Source organism: Erpetoichthys calabaricus, chromosome 3 (assembly GCF_900747795.2).
Source record: "Erpetoichthys calabaricus chromosome 3, fErpCal1.3, whole genome shotgun sequence".
In the NCBI taxonomy this organism is placed as follows: Eukaryota; Metazoa; Chordata; class Cladistia; order Polypteriformes; family Polypteridae; genus Erpetoichthys; species Erpetoichthys calabaricus.
In genome coordinates, this window is record NC_041396.2 from 65,296,157 (window position 1) to 65,312,849 (window position 16,693).

Consider the following 16,693-nt stretch of genomic DNA (forward strand, 5'->3'; position numbering starts at 1 on the left):
AATTTAATATCCCCCTGGAATTCTACAGTTATTCAAACAGGTCATGTTATTTTCTAACCCACTAATCATGAGCAGTGTCACCCGGGGGCTGGAGCCTGTCTCTGCTATCATAGGGTGTTAGGCAGGAACAAACCCTGGACAGGGCGCCAGTCCATCGCAGGGCGAGTACACACACACACACGCACACACCAAACATACACTGGGGCCAATGTAGCATCGGCAATTCAACTAACCCGCATGTCTTTGGACAGTGGGAGGAAACCCATGTAGGCATGGGGAGAACATGCAAACTCCATGCAGGGAGGACAAAGAGGCGAACCTTGGTCTTCTTACTGTGTGGCAGCAGCACTACCATTATTATTCAAATATGTTACCTTCTATTTTCTTATTTGTTATTCTGCCAGTACTGATTCTCTGTGCAAGAAAGGACAGAGCCGCCTGTACTTCCTTAGAAGACTGCATGGCATCCTTCAACATCTGCAGTAAGATGCTGCAGATGTTCTATCAGATGGTTGTGGCGAGTGCCCTCTTCTACGCAGTGGTGTGCTGGGGAGGCAACATTAAGAAGAAGGATAACTCACGCCTGGACAAACTGGTGAGGAAGGCAGGCTCTATTGTTGGCATAGAGCTGGACGGTTTGACATCCGTAGCAGAGCAACGGGCACTCAGCAGGCTCCTATCAATTATGGAAAATCCACTACATCCATTAAACAGTGTCATCTCCAGACAGAGGAGCAGTTTCAGCGACAGACTGCTGTCACTGTCCTGCTCCACTGACAGACTGAGAAGATCATTCCTCCCCCAAACTATGCGTCTCTTCAATTCCACCAGAGGGGGTAAACGTTGAACATTATTCAAGTTATTGTCTGTTTTTTACCTGCATTTTTTTATTACTCTTTAATTTAATATTTTTTGCTGCTGGAGTATGTGAATTTCCCCTTGGGATTAATAAAGTATCTATCTATCTATCTATCTATCTATCTATCTATCTATCTATCTATCTATCTATCTATCTATCTATCTATCTATCTATTTGGAATCTGTTGCTACAATGTATTTAATGTATATTATTTACACCTGTACTCTATTCATATAATGAAAAACATTTTTTTTTATTTAAAAAAATACATAAATAAGATATCTAGAAACCAGTTCATCATATGTGGACGACATGTCCCGTGCCACCGTGGCCACCAAATTTAGCAATGGCCAAATAATTTTAACAACTAAAATACTTTATAACAGAGCAATATAAAGCAGGAGTATACTGTGCTAATGTCTTCAACATAATTTTAAATGGTGAGATCAGAGTCCAATGGTACAGTACTTGGTAGGTACTGTACAGTACATCATTCTAGAGTTTTGGTCCTTGTGGGTTTAGTTTTTGTCCTCGGGATTTTAAGGAGGCTTCTATGTTTAGTGTGATTTAAGGTTTTATGACTTTATGTGATGATCAAGATTTTAAAGTCAGTATACGGTAACTCAATGAAGTGTGTAAAGATCTGGTGTTATATGCTTATACGTCTCAGTTCTAGTGCTGATCGTTGCTGCCATGTTTTGAATGAACTGCACGGCAGTAAGTGCTCTGTTCATTACAATATTCAGTTGTGCTTGCAACAAATGAGTGAGCAGGGGCGGCCTTAGGCATGTGCAAACTGTGCACCTGCATAGGGCCGCCAAATCCCAGGGGCCGCCACGCCAATATATACTGAATATAAAACAGAAAGAGAAAATAACGACACCGCTGACGGCAATGTGGCCGAAAAACATTGTGTTTCTTGTTGATTGGTACGCTGTATTTACTAATGTCGCTGGAGTCGGAGCAGTAAGCTATATGTAGTATTATAACGTTCTGCCGTAATGAGAATATCATGGGCCGCCACTTGGTTTTCATATAGAAGCGAAGCTAGTGCGAGTGGGCGAGTCGTCTTACAAGTTAATATTTCACCTAGTTTTAATAAAGTATTAGTGTTAGCGCAATAGTCATGGTGAATATCTGGTCGGATAGGGGACACAAGGCATTCGCATACCCATTCTAAGCAAAATGAAGACATTTCGAGTACACGAAACTGGTTATTCGAAACGAAAGAGAAAGGCGGCTCAGGAGGCTTTCAATGTGTCACAGTAAGGAGCAATCCTGAACTTTATCACCCAAGGGAAACCTAAAGATAGAGAATCCTCCGGCCAGAGTACTGCTGATACGCGAAGTGAAACAGGCGTTGATGACCATAATCAAGAACAAAAAAGTGATGATATCCATGAGCAGACCAATGAAAAAATATCGGCAAAAGTTAAACGCTTGTGTCATGAGCACGAGGCGGCTATGCAGTGTCCACAGCGGTCGTGGCCATCCGCCGTGCATAAGATACCATATTGACATTGGCGGGCGAAGGGGGCACCGATTCTTTCTCTGCCCAGGGCCGCCACAATATCCTGCAACATAACCAGTTATTTCCAAGCTGGAAAAACTGGTTTAAGAAAGGGCAGAAGTTTATACCCATTGTAAAGACAACACCTACATTTGTCATAGGTTAACTAGTGATGCAATTGAAGAAGTATTATTTGGTTTAAATGACAAATATATGTCTTTGGCATACACATGAAAGTTAATGCTGTGTTTCCAAATTACACCTCCTGTTAGCAATATGTAGAAAGAAAAGAAAATTCAGCAGATTCAAGGAGCACCACACCCTGAAAGAAACCTCTGCAGACAGGAAGTCTTCACACTTCTGCACTCACTGAAAAAAAGTACAAATGACGTCAATTGAAAGCAGTGCTTGATGAGCCAAGTACATTCTGCAGCCTGTGTAGTAGAGAGCTATGATAAACAGTAACAAATGACAACAGGCCTGAATTTACAATGCAAAAAAACAAACTCTAACGCTACTCTTAACCCTAAAAGCATCACCATTGTGGCATATCCTGCATCAGAAGAGAATACACTTTTATTTACAACACAAGTTAAAGCAGTTTCTGAGATGTGACAGCGGCAAAATCCAGAAGGCCGTTTCTCATAGACATTTTTTAAAATAAGATTCAAGCTAACGAAGTCTACCAGTGGCTACTTTGATGGAACCAGGAGCTACAGTATGTCATTTAGTAATGATCTATGAACTTGTTATGCTGCAAGTGAGATTTTTAACAAACTAGTTGAATTAGATCTAAAGGACAGGTAGTAAGATTAATTTTGGAAATCTGATGTACTGTATTATCTTTTCTTCTGTCATAATTTTACATGTACTAGGATGGTAGATTAAGGGGTGACATAATAGGATTGCTTAATGTGTAATGGTATGTTATTTAGTGTATTATTAAATAAATTCATATATGTCTATAATTATACATGAAATATGAATAATAAGCAGAATTATGTTGGTCATTTCTAATTTTTTATTTTCAAGATAGACATAATTCTCAATAAAACTCAAGGGCTGTTCATCTCTCCACTAATCTAGAAGACAAATTAAGAGTGCACTGTTTATAGAGCTTTCTTAAAAAATGTAATACTTTCATTCCATCCAGACTTACAAATGCTTTTTTGACCATTGTTTACTGTAATTTATGGCTGTAATGATTATATGAAACCAGTCAACTGGATTTTAAATATTTTTTAGTGACAGGGAAGTGAAAATAGATTTTAGGGGCATTTCAAAATGGCAATCAAAAACTTTTTTTTTATCAAAGTCATTTAAACAAAATCATAATGGTAGAATAAAACTTCAAAACTTCTTTTGACAAAGTCAAAACCAAGCAATTCTCTACAGTAATTTAGTTTTAATAAAACACTCTTTTAAAGAACTTTGTTTTAGCAAAGTTTGGACATGAGTGAATGCGTCCCCCCTCGCTCTCTCTGGATTTAACGGGTTATGTTGACTCAATATTCGTATTGTCTAAGCAATGTGCAGAACCAATTAAAAAGGCAGGTAAAGTGTTAGGTTATATCATAAAACTGCTGAATATACATTGAGGATCATTGTGAATAGACTATATAATACACTCATAGGACTGCATCTGGAGTATTGTGCACACTTCTGGTCGTAACTTGATAAAGAAGACATAGCAGCAGCACTGGAAGCTGTGCAGAGGAGAGCAACTGGAGAATCCCAGGACTCAGAGAATTAAACCTGTTTAGTCTCGAGCTGAGGTGGGGACCAAATTCAAGCCTTCAAAATTCTTAAAGGATCAATAAAATAGATCCAGCAGAATTCTTTTAACTAAATGGTGAATTTCATATGGAGAACACCAGTGGAAGTTAATGGGAAGTGCATTTAAGACTGAAGCCAGGAAGCACTTCTTTACTGAAAGAGTTGTGGGAATCTGGAACAACCTACCAGGACATGAAGTTGAAACAGAAACCTTGACAACCTTTAAGAAGAATCTGGATGATATATTGGGAAAGCTTAGCTATTAATTAAGCAAACCTGTTTAATGGACTGAAAGATCTCCTCCTGGTTCTCAAATTTCGTATGTTCTTATTTTCATTGTAGCTTCAAAAGTCTCTTGTTCTTTGCAAATGTTCTCCAGGAAAACACAGCAAGAAAATGAATGGAGTGATTTTTATTTCATATTAAAATTATTTTTAAAGTATTTTGTTTTACTTTTTTTTTTTACAGTTTTTAACCTGTTTCTGCCACCTTCAGATACCAAACATTTAGATTAAATGCAATTACACTGGCTCTCACGTTATTCATTTTGTAGAACAGCTTAATTCCATGTGATCTACCTGTGAACATTTTCTTATCTCTTGCCCTTGTATGTACTGTACAGAGAGAGCAAAGAACACACGCGCTGCTCATTTTGATACAACCAGTCCCATGAAGAAGCCACTTCTCCAGAACAAGCAGGAGTTTGTCAGCAGTTTCCATGACAATAGTAATGGTCATCAGGTATGATACAGTATATCATTACATAACATTTTCAGGAACAGCTTGGTGAATCATGGAATCAGACAATTAAAGGGTGTACAATTACTCTGACTCTGCTTGAAAAGAAATGTGATGAGTTAACCGCAGCTGGTTTGAATACTCTTTCAATCCAACGGCTATTAATCTTCTAAATAAGTTCAGTTTTAGTACACATACACAGGCATTTGCATTAGTCATCAGTCTATATGTTATTTTAATTTTTATGTCTAATATGTTTGTTCTAATGTGTCACCATAAGTATTATGTGCACTGCTATATTTTATTTATTTGTACTGAGTTTATGTTTCATGGCTGTATTCTTCTTTGATGTGCTTTTAATTTTATGTTGTCTGTAAAACCTGCTGACAAACCACAAAAAAACAATAAAATTGAACTGACTTGACTTGAATTAAATTGAATCCTACACTTAGTGCTGGACAGAGATAATAGACACATATTATAAGTTTGGGTTTTGAATGCAGAAGATATGTGTATGTGCTTGACAAACACCGTTATTGTCCAAGCAGGCTAGGAGAAATGCTCAGAATGTAAAACCAAAGGAAGGAAAATTGGTCAGTACATCATTCTCCCTCTTAATGGCTTTTATTTATTAGCTGGTAACACTAAATGTACATGATGTTAGAAATTGGGTTAAGGGTTTGTGTTGTCTGCGGTGGGTTGGCACCCTGCCCGGGATTGGTTCCTGCCTTGTGCCCTGTGTTGGCTGGGATTGGCTCCAGCAGACCCCCGTGACCCTGTGTTCGGATTCAGCGGGTTGAACAATGGATGGATGGGTTTGTTTTGTTTTTTTTGCATTGTAAATTCATGCCTGTTGTCATTGGTTCAAGGGAATCACTGCACCCAAAAACAAAAGTGTTGGGATGCCAGTTGGTTTATCCCATTTAATTCCTTTTAACAAACTCAAAAGAAAACAGGCGCTAGTTTGTGTGAGAAACAAAGCTTTTAGTGAAACAACTAAACATAGCCTTTGTGAAGCTCTCAGTTGGCATCTCCTGAGCTAGTCGCTTTGTGTCGGAGCGCTGTCCTGCAGTGCAGTTGGTCCACTAGTTGATGCCACCTTCCAGGGGTGCCTGTTTTATACCAGTCAGAGCAGAAGGGGTGGATTCAGTTGCCCTCACTGGGCATCTTTCGGCACTGTGGAGGGAAGGGAAGACATCACAGTTAGTGACAGCGCCCCCTCTCGTCCTTGAGTGGTGTTACGTACCTCAGATGAGCCTGGAAGGTGATCCTCTGACACGTATGCATGACGCACTGTCCTTTTGGTTTAACATGGTTGACAGCTAATTTTAATAGCCATTGTGCTAAATAAGACGATCTGTCAAATAACACTCAAATGTTTTAAAAAAAATCTGTCAAATCATTTTTGCATGATGACCACTGACTGTGTTACAATTCAAAAATTATTCATACAAATACAAATTTTATAATATTTCAATAATTGAGAACTGTAAGGTTTAGATGGAAATTCAAGAATAACATGTAATATATGAAACATACTCCAGTAGAATGTACCTGATACTGTTAAGTTATCTCTGTGTGTGAAAGTGATTAAATATTCTTACAGGATTGCACAGAACGTGCCTAATATTGTGATTCATTATAGGGGACTTAGCGAACCAGAGAGACTGAAGAATCAGTGTCCCATTACCGTATGAACATTCTACAGTAGGAAGAAGAAGAAAAAAAACAGTAATTACCAAAATGGGACCCAATGGAGTCAGTCCTTGAGTTCTTAAGGCTTGTGCTGGCCAACTTTATGGTGTCCTCTGTCACCTGTTCAGTCTGTCGCTAAGGCTCCAGAAAATGCTGCTGCCGTGGAAAGCATCCTGCATTTTTCCTGTCCCAAAGAAGGCAGGCGTCTCTTCACCTAATGACTGCAGACCAGTGGCACTTATGTCTCACATCATGAAGACCATTAAGAGACTTGTCTGAGTTATATGAGTCCTCTTGTGGTAGACCACCTGGACCAACTACAGTTTGCCGGTCAGGCAAAGATTGGAGTGGACGATGCAGTTATCTATCTGCTCCACAAGTCTTATTCTCACCTGGACAAAGCTGGCAGCACTGTGAGGTTTATGTTTATTTATCCAGAACCTTCAATGCCATCCAGCAATCGCTACTAGGGGTAAGCTCAAGATATGTAGGTGGATGAGCCTATGGTGTCCTGGATGATGGACTATCTGTCAGGCAGACTGCAATCTGTGAGGCTCAATGACTGTGTTTCTGATATGGATGTGAGCAACACTAGAACACCACAAGGATCATTCCTGTGTCCTTTTCTCTTCACTCTGTACACCTCTAACTACCAATATAACACCAGGTCACGTCACTTGCAGAAATTTCTGAAGATTCTGCACTTATGTGGTGCATTAACAGAGCATAGGAGTCAGGTGGAGAACTTTGTTTCTTGGTGCAGAAAGAATTGTCTGCAAATTAATATCAATCAAATCAAGGAACTGGTTATTGACTTTCACTCCACCAAACAGCATCTACACCTGGTCACTATTCAGGCAGATGGTGCATTGCTACAAGTACTCATTGGTCCACAAAAATGACAGTCTAGACTAACACAGAGGTACTGTATAATAAAGAGCAGAGCAGACACATTTATTTTTAGCAGACTGTGTTCCTTTAATGTGAGTAGTGACATCCTTCATATATTCTACAAGGGGGCTCCGCCCCCTGCTCGCTTCGCTCGCCTACCCCCGGCGTTGGGTATCCTGAAATACATTAGTCGAACACGTTCGTTTTGGAGCCATGCCCACTTTGCCCGCGGCATTTCAGACACGCGTTGTAGGCGCCTGCGTTCATTGATTTTATCCAGGCGGGCTCGTGTTTGTATATCCGTCAGTCGAGCTCGTTCGTTGTGAACCCGTGCCTGCTTTGCTTCTGCAGTTTCAGACGCGCGTTGTAGGCGCCTGCGTTCATTGATCTTATCTAGGTGGGCTCGTGTTTGTATCGTTGAGCTGTATTGTGTGTGAATTTGGTGTAAAGCGTTCAGCGGTTTGTACAATCCCAAGCAGCACATTATTCCTAACTTCACTTCGCAGTAGTGCCACTCACAATATGGCGGTGAAGCCTGCGCCTTCACTCCGCAGTAGTGCCACACACAATATGGCGGTGACGCCTGCGCCTTCCGTACTATGTCGGGTTTCACTATGCTGTGTAGGCAACTTTGCCTTTCGTACTTTCCCGCGCCTTCCGTACTATCTTTGTGGACCTGTGGGGCCTCCGTAGACTCTTCCGTTTGAATCTGGGCTGCAGCGCAGAATCCTCTTTTTTGTGTGGCTATGTTGTTAGTCGTTAGCTATGGGCGTGTTGGTGCTTCATTTCTCATTCACGTCAGTTGAGCTCTTTCGTTTTTGGGCCGTGACTCCTTCGTGTGCGGTGGATACGACTTCGCTTGCAGTTTATGAGACGTGCGCTGTACGCGCCCGCGCAGTACGTCTCATGGTCCCATCGCCGTGTACCTGCGTCCATGCCATCCGGTTTACCATTCTCGGTTAGTAATATGGATAACTCTGTGATGGTTTGTTCAGTTTTCTACACTGTAGTGTGCTGAACTGATAGGTAAAGTGACTTCAAAAAAGGTCCATTGAATCAACAACTAATTAAAAGGGTAGGCTCATGGATGGAGTGGCTGTCAATTTTCTGTTCTGCAGAATTAAGAGAAGAAGAGGCATTAGAACACAGCACCAACCCCTGGTTCAGTAGGTAATTACTGTCACCAAAGCCCTTAAGCTGTCTCCCATACGCGCGTGAATTATAAAGTTCTATCTATTGACAGCTGGACTTGTACACTGGCTATACTGGACTGCAACCCAGAGCCCCGTGGACTACAGGCGCCTGAAATTAATCAAGATGTATGAAAAAAATGTGTTTTTTTGTTTTTAAAAGAAATATTTCTACCTCTGGACTGGTTGATGCAATCCTCTTTAACTACTTTACTGTTATTCCTCAGATAAGTCATCCACCGTTAGTTGCATGCATACCTTCATCCATTAGTCTATGCAGCTAAAGTGAAACTGCAGGTAGTGAGTGACGGAGAAATCCTGTAGGACAGTATTTGTGGCAGCAAGAGAGCTGAACACGGGCTGTTGGAACAGAATGTGAGTGAAGAACCAAGCGATTTGCCATGTTATAATAGTGGCAGTTCTTCAGCAATGGCCAGTGATAGTGAATCACACGAAAGTAATGGTTTTGTACAAATTGTAAATTGTGATGCCATTTCTGAATATGCGTGGTATGACTAGAGTGCCGGGCAACTTTCGGAGCTGCTGTTTATTGATCTCCAATGTGCAAGGCAGCTTTATCAGGTACAGATGATCCCTCATAGAATTTCAGTCTGTTTATAAGTGATGGCATATTAGCTATAATTATTTCTGAGACATATGGACATAAAAAGAAACTTATCCAACACAGCACACTGAAACCAAATTACTGTATGCTCATGTGGTCTGGTGTTAGTTATGACAAGCTACTAACTTTGTTTGCACTTATTGTACATAGTAATTTAAAAGACTGAAAATGAATTGAATATGAAATGAAATGAATATTGATCAACAAAACCTTAATTTGAAACACCTTATTGACCATCCTAGATATGATTTATGAGTGAAAACCATTTCAGTGCACATGTTAGACTGTTTGCATTTGATTGACATCCACTTACCCACCATTGCACATAGTACTGAGAAATCCTTTCTGAAAATAAAACACTTCTCTACACTTTACATACCTGGGCAGAATATTGTTGTTGGAAAATCAGTTGGTTTTGAAAGGCAGTTAAGTGATACAAACTGGACCTCGTACAATGAGTCAAGCACATGTCTACAGAACAACAGGTAAAGTTTATTGGTAGCTTGACAAAAGTACCTTCAGTCTGAAAACTTGTAAAAAATGAAACCTGCTAATCTGTTTTTATTTTTTTTAATCTATTTACATTTCTTTTTTCATTTTTTCTTAGTATAACCTTAATGGCTCAAAATATCTGATACAGTAACAATAACTATAGGTGCCAGAGTAATGTTTTAAAATATTTTTTCCTCCTTCTCTCCTTCTCTCTATCTGAAAATAGATAGTTGAAAGATCAGACTCTGTGTTTTTAATATCTGACATAGCATACCGTTCTCTGACTGCTATCAAGTATATTTCTGAGCTTTGGCACCGCATACTGTCTCCCAGAGCCAGTTCTAGGATTTTTGCTGTCCTTGGCGAAGTTGTAAATGGTGCCCCGCCACCCCCTTTGCTATGGGAGGAATCATCACTGCCAGACTTGTCCAATGTCGAGTTATAGCAATGTCTTGTTTACAAGACTGTCTCAGATAAATACGCTTTTGAGGGGTGCCATTTCAGAAAATAAGTTGGAATCGGGTTGTATTAGTAGTTTTTATTTATTGTTTTTAATGTTTCTCAAAAGAAAATTAAAAAACACTTAATTCTTTATTAAAAGTATAAATGTGTTTCTATAATTATCTATTTAAACCACCAGCTAAAAATGTACCTTTTGATGATGGTAACATTGTAAGTATATGTTGTCACACACGTGTGCATGGGAAACAGCTGAAGGGCCTAAATACTTGTAATTCTACGCCAGGCCAGGGGGCGGCAGAGTGTATCGACTATGTCTCTCAGTCCCTTGCAGACCTTTCCCGGGAAATCCCGCCTCTTGCCGGCCCCAAGGATGACGTCACTTCCGGAGACGAGGACGCCACTCCCAGTTCCTGCAACACTGATGTCATTTCCTTTCCAACCCTTTAAAACTGCCATCTTGCCTCAGTACAAGCAGTTCTGTTCTGGACTCTGAACTATACACATCGTGTACATAAAAAGAGCAATTTTGCAGCCGAGCATAATATACGGGTGGATGCCCCAACCCTTTATGATTCATTCTTGTGACAATGTGTTTTTTAACTAAAACATTATAACATACACATGTCGTTTAAATTAATAAAATAAACTGAAAATTTTGTATAATGACAACATTCAGTGAAAATGAGAATATAATGATTATCTTTAAATAGGAATCTTTACCCACAATTCCTATTTACCGTATGCTTGTGTATGGAAAAACCCAGCCACAGGGATGCACAAACCAGTGTGTTTCTTTGTGCCGGTCCCAAGCCCGGATAAGTGGGGAGGGTTACATCACAAAGGGCATCTGATGTAAAATTTTGCCAGATCAATATGTGAACAACAATACAGATTTCCATACCGGATCGGTCGAGGCCCAGGTTAACAATGGCCACCACCAGTACTGTTAGCCAACAGGGTGCTGGTGGAAATTGGGCTACTGTTGGCCGAAGAAGGAGAAGAAGAGGGGGGTGACATGTCTGGAGGAAAGAGGAGAGGAGGAAGGTAAAGAGAATGGAATGGAGGGTAGGAACTTTGGATGTTGGCAGAGAGTTAGTCGATGTGATGGAGAGAAGGAAGGTTGATATATTGTATGTTCAAGAGACTAAATGGAAGGGGAGTAAGGCCAGGTGGATCGGAGGTGTATTCAAATTGTTCTATCATGGTGTGAATGTTAGGTGAAATGGGGTAGGGGTTATTCTGAAGGAACAGTATGTCAAGAGTGTTTCGGAGGTGAAAAGAGTGTCAGACAGAGTGATGATTATGAAGCTGGAAATTGGAGGTGTGATGATGAATGTTGTTAATGCATATGCCCCGCAAGTTGGGTATGAAATAGGTGAGAAAGAAGATTTCTGGAGTGAGTTGGATGAAGTGATGGACAGTTTACCCGAGGGACAGAAAGTGGTGATTGCAGTGGATTTCAATGGACATGTTGGTGAAGGGAACAGAGGAGACAAGGAGGTGAAGGGTAGGTATAATGTCAAAGACAGGAATGAAGAAGGTCAGATGACAATGAATTTTGCGAAATGGATGGACATGGCCAAGGTGAAAATGTATCTTAAGAAGAGGGAGGAACATAGGGTGACGTACTAGAATGGAGCAAGATGCACACAGGTAGATTATATCCTATGCAGGAGGGTCAATCTGAAGGAGACTGAAGACTGCAAAGTGGTGGCAGGGGAAGTGTAGTTAGGCAGCACAGGATGGTGGTCTGTAGGATGCCACTGGAGATCAAGAAGAGGAGGAGAGTGAGGGAAGAGCCAAGGATAAAATTGTGGAAGTTGAAAAAGGAAGACTACAAGGTTGAGTTCAGGGAGGAGGTAGAGACAGGCAATGGGTGGCAGTGAAGAGTTGCCAGATAGCTGGGCAACTACAACAGAAGTAGTAAGGGTGACAGCAAGAAGGATGTTTGAAGTGACATCTGGACAGAGGAAAGAGGAGAAGGAAACATGGTGGTGGAATGGGGAAGTACAGGAGAGTATACAGAGGAAGAGAATGGTGAAGAAGAAATGAGATAGTCAGAGAGATGCAGAAAGTAGACAAGAGTAAAAGGAGATAAGGCACAAGGTGAAGAGAGAGATGGCGAAGGCTAAAGAAAAGGCGTATGATGAGTTATATGAGAGGCTGGACAGTAAGGAGGGAGAAATGGACCTGTACCGATTGGCTAGACAGAGGGACCAAGCTGGGATAGATGTGCAACAAGTTAGGGTCATAAAGGATAAAGATGGAAATGTACTCACATGCGACGAGAGTGTGTTGAGCAGATGGAAAGAGTACTTTGAGAGGCTGATGAATAAAGAGAATGAGAGAGAGACAAGGTTGGATGATGGGGAGATAGTGAAGCAGAAAGTGCAACGGATTAGCAAGGAGGAAGTAAGGACAGCTATGAAGAGGATGAAGAATGGAAAGGCCGTTGGTCCAGATGACATACCTGTGGAAACATGGAGGTGTTTAGGAGAGATGGCAGTGGAGTTTTTAACCACATTGTTTACTGGAATCTTGGAAAGTGAGAGGATGTCTGAGAAGTGGAGAAGAAGTGTACTGGTACCCATTTCTAAGAATAAGGGGGTGTGCAGAGCTGTAGTAACTACTGTGGCAGGTGGCCGGGTGTGGTTATCAGCCGCCTGCCTATTTAAAGGGCCGCCTCCCTTCAATCAATAAACGTGTGGTGATGGCTTTAAATGTGTCTGCCTGTCTGTGTCCGGGCCGTACTATTTCACAGTGGCGTAGTAGGCAGGATGCTCCACCTGGGTCAAGGTGGGGACGTGTATTGTTGAAAGTGTCTGTGAATGGCCCGGCGCAACAGGGGAGCTCACCCACGTGCCGCAGGGGAGGCGTGCACCCAACCTCGCAGGTACAGAGTGTGTTGCGGACCATTAGCGGTCTGCTGGGTGCACACGTCCCACGAAGGGCCGCCCTCTACCGAGGCAGAGGAAAAACCCGCAGGCTGGGAGGCGAAACATGAGTGTGTTCCAGTTGGCGGTCCCGTGGCGGGGACCACAGAAATCTCGGATGGGGAGGCCGAGAAAGAGAGAATCGGGGTGCCGGACGGAGCAGAGAGCATTGGCCCAAGCACGGAGGAAGCGCGCCAAGGCGCCGCATCAGGGCAACATCTCCGCCCCTTGTTTTTCTTTTTATTCTGTAGGTCCGGGCCCTAGGCTGGGATGTATCGACCTGCCGCCGAGGAAAATCTGTCCTCGCGGGACGGGCCGCTCGCCCCGTGGGGTCTCAGCGTGCAGGGGAGTATTGTGGCAGGTGGCCGGGTGTGGTCATCAGCCGCCTGCCTATTTAAGGGACCGCCTCCCTTCAATCAAGGCTGGAGTCGGGTGAGGAGGTGGATGAGGTCGGAGAGGAGGCGGCGAGGAGAGGCCTGGAGTGTGTAAGAAAAGAGAGAGACGGCTGTTGGTGAAGCCGGGACTTTGGGAGACTGTGGGGGTTTGGTGGCGGTGCACTTAGGAACTTTCTATAATAGAACTGTATATAATAGAGTAAATAAACGTGTGGTGATGGCTTTAAATGTGTCTGCCTGTCTGTGTACGGGCCGTACTATTACACACTATAGGGGGATAAAATTGATGAACCACAGTATGAAGTTATGGGAAAGAGTAGCAGAAGCTTGGTTAAGAAAGGAGATGATGATTAATGACCAGCAGCATGGTTTCATGTCAGGAAAGAGCACCACAGATGTAATGTTTGCTCTGAGGATGTTGATGGAGAAGTATAGAGAAACCCAGAAGGAGTTGCATTGTGTCTTTGTGGACCTGGAGAAAGCATACGACAGGGTGCCTCGAGAGGAGTTGTGGTATTGTATGAGGAAGTCGGGAGTGGCAGAGAAGTACGTAAGAGTTGTACAGGATATGTACGAGGGAAGTGTGACAGTGGTGAGGACTGCGGTAGAAGTGACGGATGCATTCAACGTGGAGGTGGGATTACATCAGTGATCGGCTCTGAGCCCTTTCTTAATGGTGATGGACAGATTGACAGACGAGATTAGACAGGAGTCCCCGTGGACTATGATGTTTGCTGATGACATTATGATCTGTAGCAAGAGTAGGGAGATGGTTGAAGAGACCCTGGAGAGGTGGAGATATGCTCTAGAGAGGAGAGGAATGAAGGTCAGTAAGAACAAGACAGAATACATGTATGTGTGTGATTGAGAGGGAGGTCAGTGGAATGGTGAGGATGCAGGGAGCAGAGTTGGCGAAGGTGGATGAGTTTAAATTCTTGGGATCAACAGTAAAGAGTAATGGGGGTTATTGGAAGAGAGGTGAAAAAGAGAGTGCAGGCAGGGTGGAGTGGGCAGAGAAGAGTGTCAGGAGTGATTTGTGATGGGTATCAGCAAGAGTGAAAGGGAAGGTCTACAGGACGGTAGTGAGACCAGCTATGTTATATGGGTTGGAGACGGTGGCACTGACCAAAAACAGAAAAGCTGGATGTAGCAGAGTTAAAGATGCTAAGATTTGCACTGGGTGTGACGAGGATTAGAAATGAGTACATTAGAGGGTCAGCTCAAGTTGGACGGTTTGGAGACAAAGTCAAAGAGGCGAGATTATGTTGGTTTGGACATGTACAGAGGAAAGATGAGGGATATATATTGGGAAAATGATGCTAAGGATAGAGCTGGCAGGCAAAAGTAAAAGAGGAAGGCCTAAGAGAAGGTTTATGGATGTGGTGAGAGAGGACATGCAGATAATGGGTGTGACAGAGCAAGATGTAGAGGACAGGAAGATATGGAAAAAGATGATCTGCTGTGGCAACCCCTAATGGGAACAGCCGAAAGAAGTATGCTTGTGTATGCAAATAATGCAATCTACCCATCCAAAAAACACACACACCTGCTTTAGTATGCCCAGAGCAAATCTCACAAATGGTGGTGAGCAACAGAAGACGATATTTGCCAAGTTATAACCTGTTTTAGTGTATGTCCATTTGGGAGGCGTTCATGGTTTGGGTTAAATCAGCTTTTACCAATTCACTCAAAAGTTACAGTGCTGCTGCTGTTTTGATTGTTTAATTGTATTTCGCCATATCTGTCTCTTCTGTGCTACAGTTTGAGGATTTTTATTGACATTACCATCATTGTTGGTGTTATTTGTGTTATTGTAGGACTGTGTAGGCCATCAGACGTTAAGAATAAACATCGCCAGTATGTGAAAATAATATAAAACAATATAATCGGACATTCACTTCGAGTCCAAGTGTTCATAGGTCTGTATTGTTTAAAAAAATGTTGCGTTGCCCAGGGCCATTTCTGGGCAACAAATTGTGCTGTGCATAGTGCAGACAGTGCAGACGCTGCTGAGACGCACAGAATAAACATTTATTTGTGTTCCAGTTTGGTCCGAACAAGTTTTTCAATAATATCCAACTGCAGAGCCTGAGCACAATATGTCACTGCAGGTGTACTCCAGCAGTTATAGACTAGCAGTTATAGGTTAGGGGTTAGCATGGTTAGCATGTAGGATAAATGGTTAAGGTTAGGGTTTGGTGTGGTTAGGACGTCTATCAATTTGATTTGTGATGACTTATAAATGTTTATCACCAAACTGCTTGTCTAGACACTTTTGCCCTGAAACTTATGGTGCTGTAAAACAAAGATAGGCATCTGTACATGTGGCTGAAGTAATGGGTCCTGACCACTAAACTGCCAATGCCCAGAAATCCATCCATCCATTTTCCAACCCGCTGAATCCGAACACAGGGTCACGGGGGTCTGCTGGAGCCAATCCCAGCCAACACAGGGCACAAGGCAGGAACCAATCCTGGGCAGGGTGCCAACCCACCACAGGACACACACAAACACACCCACACACCAAGCACACACTAGGGCCAATTTAGAATCACCAATCCACCTAACCTGCATGTCTTTGGACTGTGGGAGGAAACCGGAGCGCCCGGAGGAAACCCACGCAGACACGGGGAGAACATGCAAACTCCACGCAGGGAGGACCCGGGAAGCGAACCCAGGTCCCCAGGTCTCCCAACTGCGAGGCAGCAGCGCTACGCACTGCGCCACCGTGCCGCCCATGCCCAGAAATGACCCTGTTATCTCCATCTCTCTATACATTTTCTCATCATCTAAGGTGCTGTTTCTGTGGTTTTTGTAGCTACCCATACAACTATTGCATAATCTCATAGTACTTGTAGCTCTTGTGTAGTGACTATTCAAGTTTTGACCATTCCTAAACTTTGACATTTCATGCTAGTTCCTGCATGGTTCCCTCAGTCAGAACACCTAGGTGGGGCCCAAACAATAGTTCAAGCCCAAGGGACCCCAGCTTCCTAAATGTGCCCCTATGTATATCTCAAACTGCTTTGTTTAATTTCACAGTTACAGGAACAAAGAGAATATCCTGGCAGTAGAGGCAGGACAGGAACTAACCCTGAGAGGGTTGCCAGTCCATCAAATCGCATGG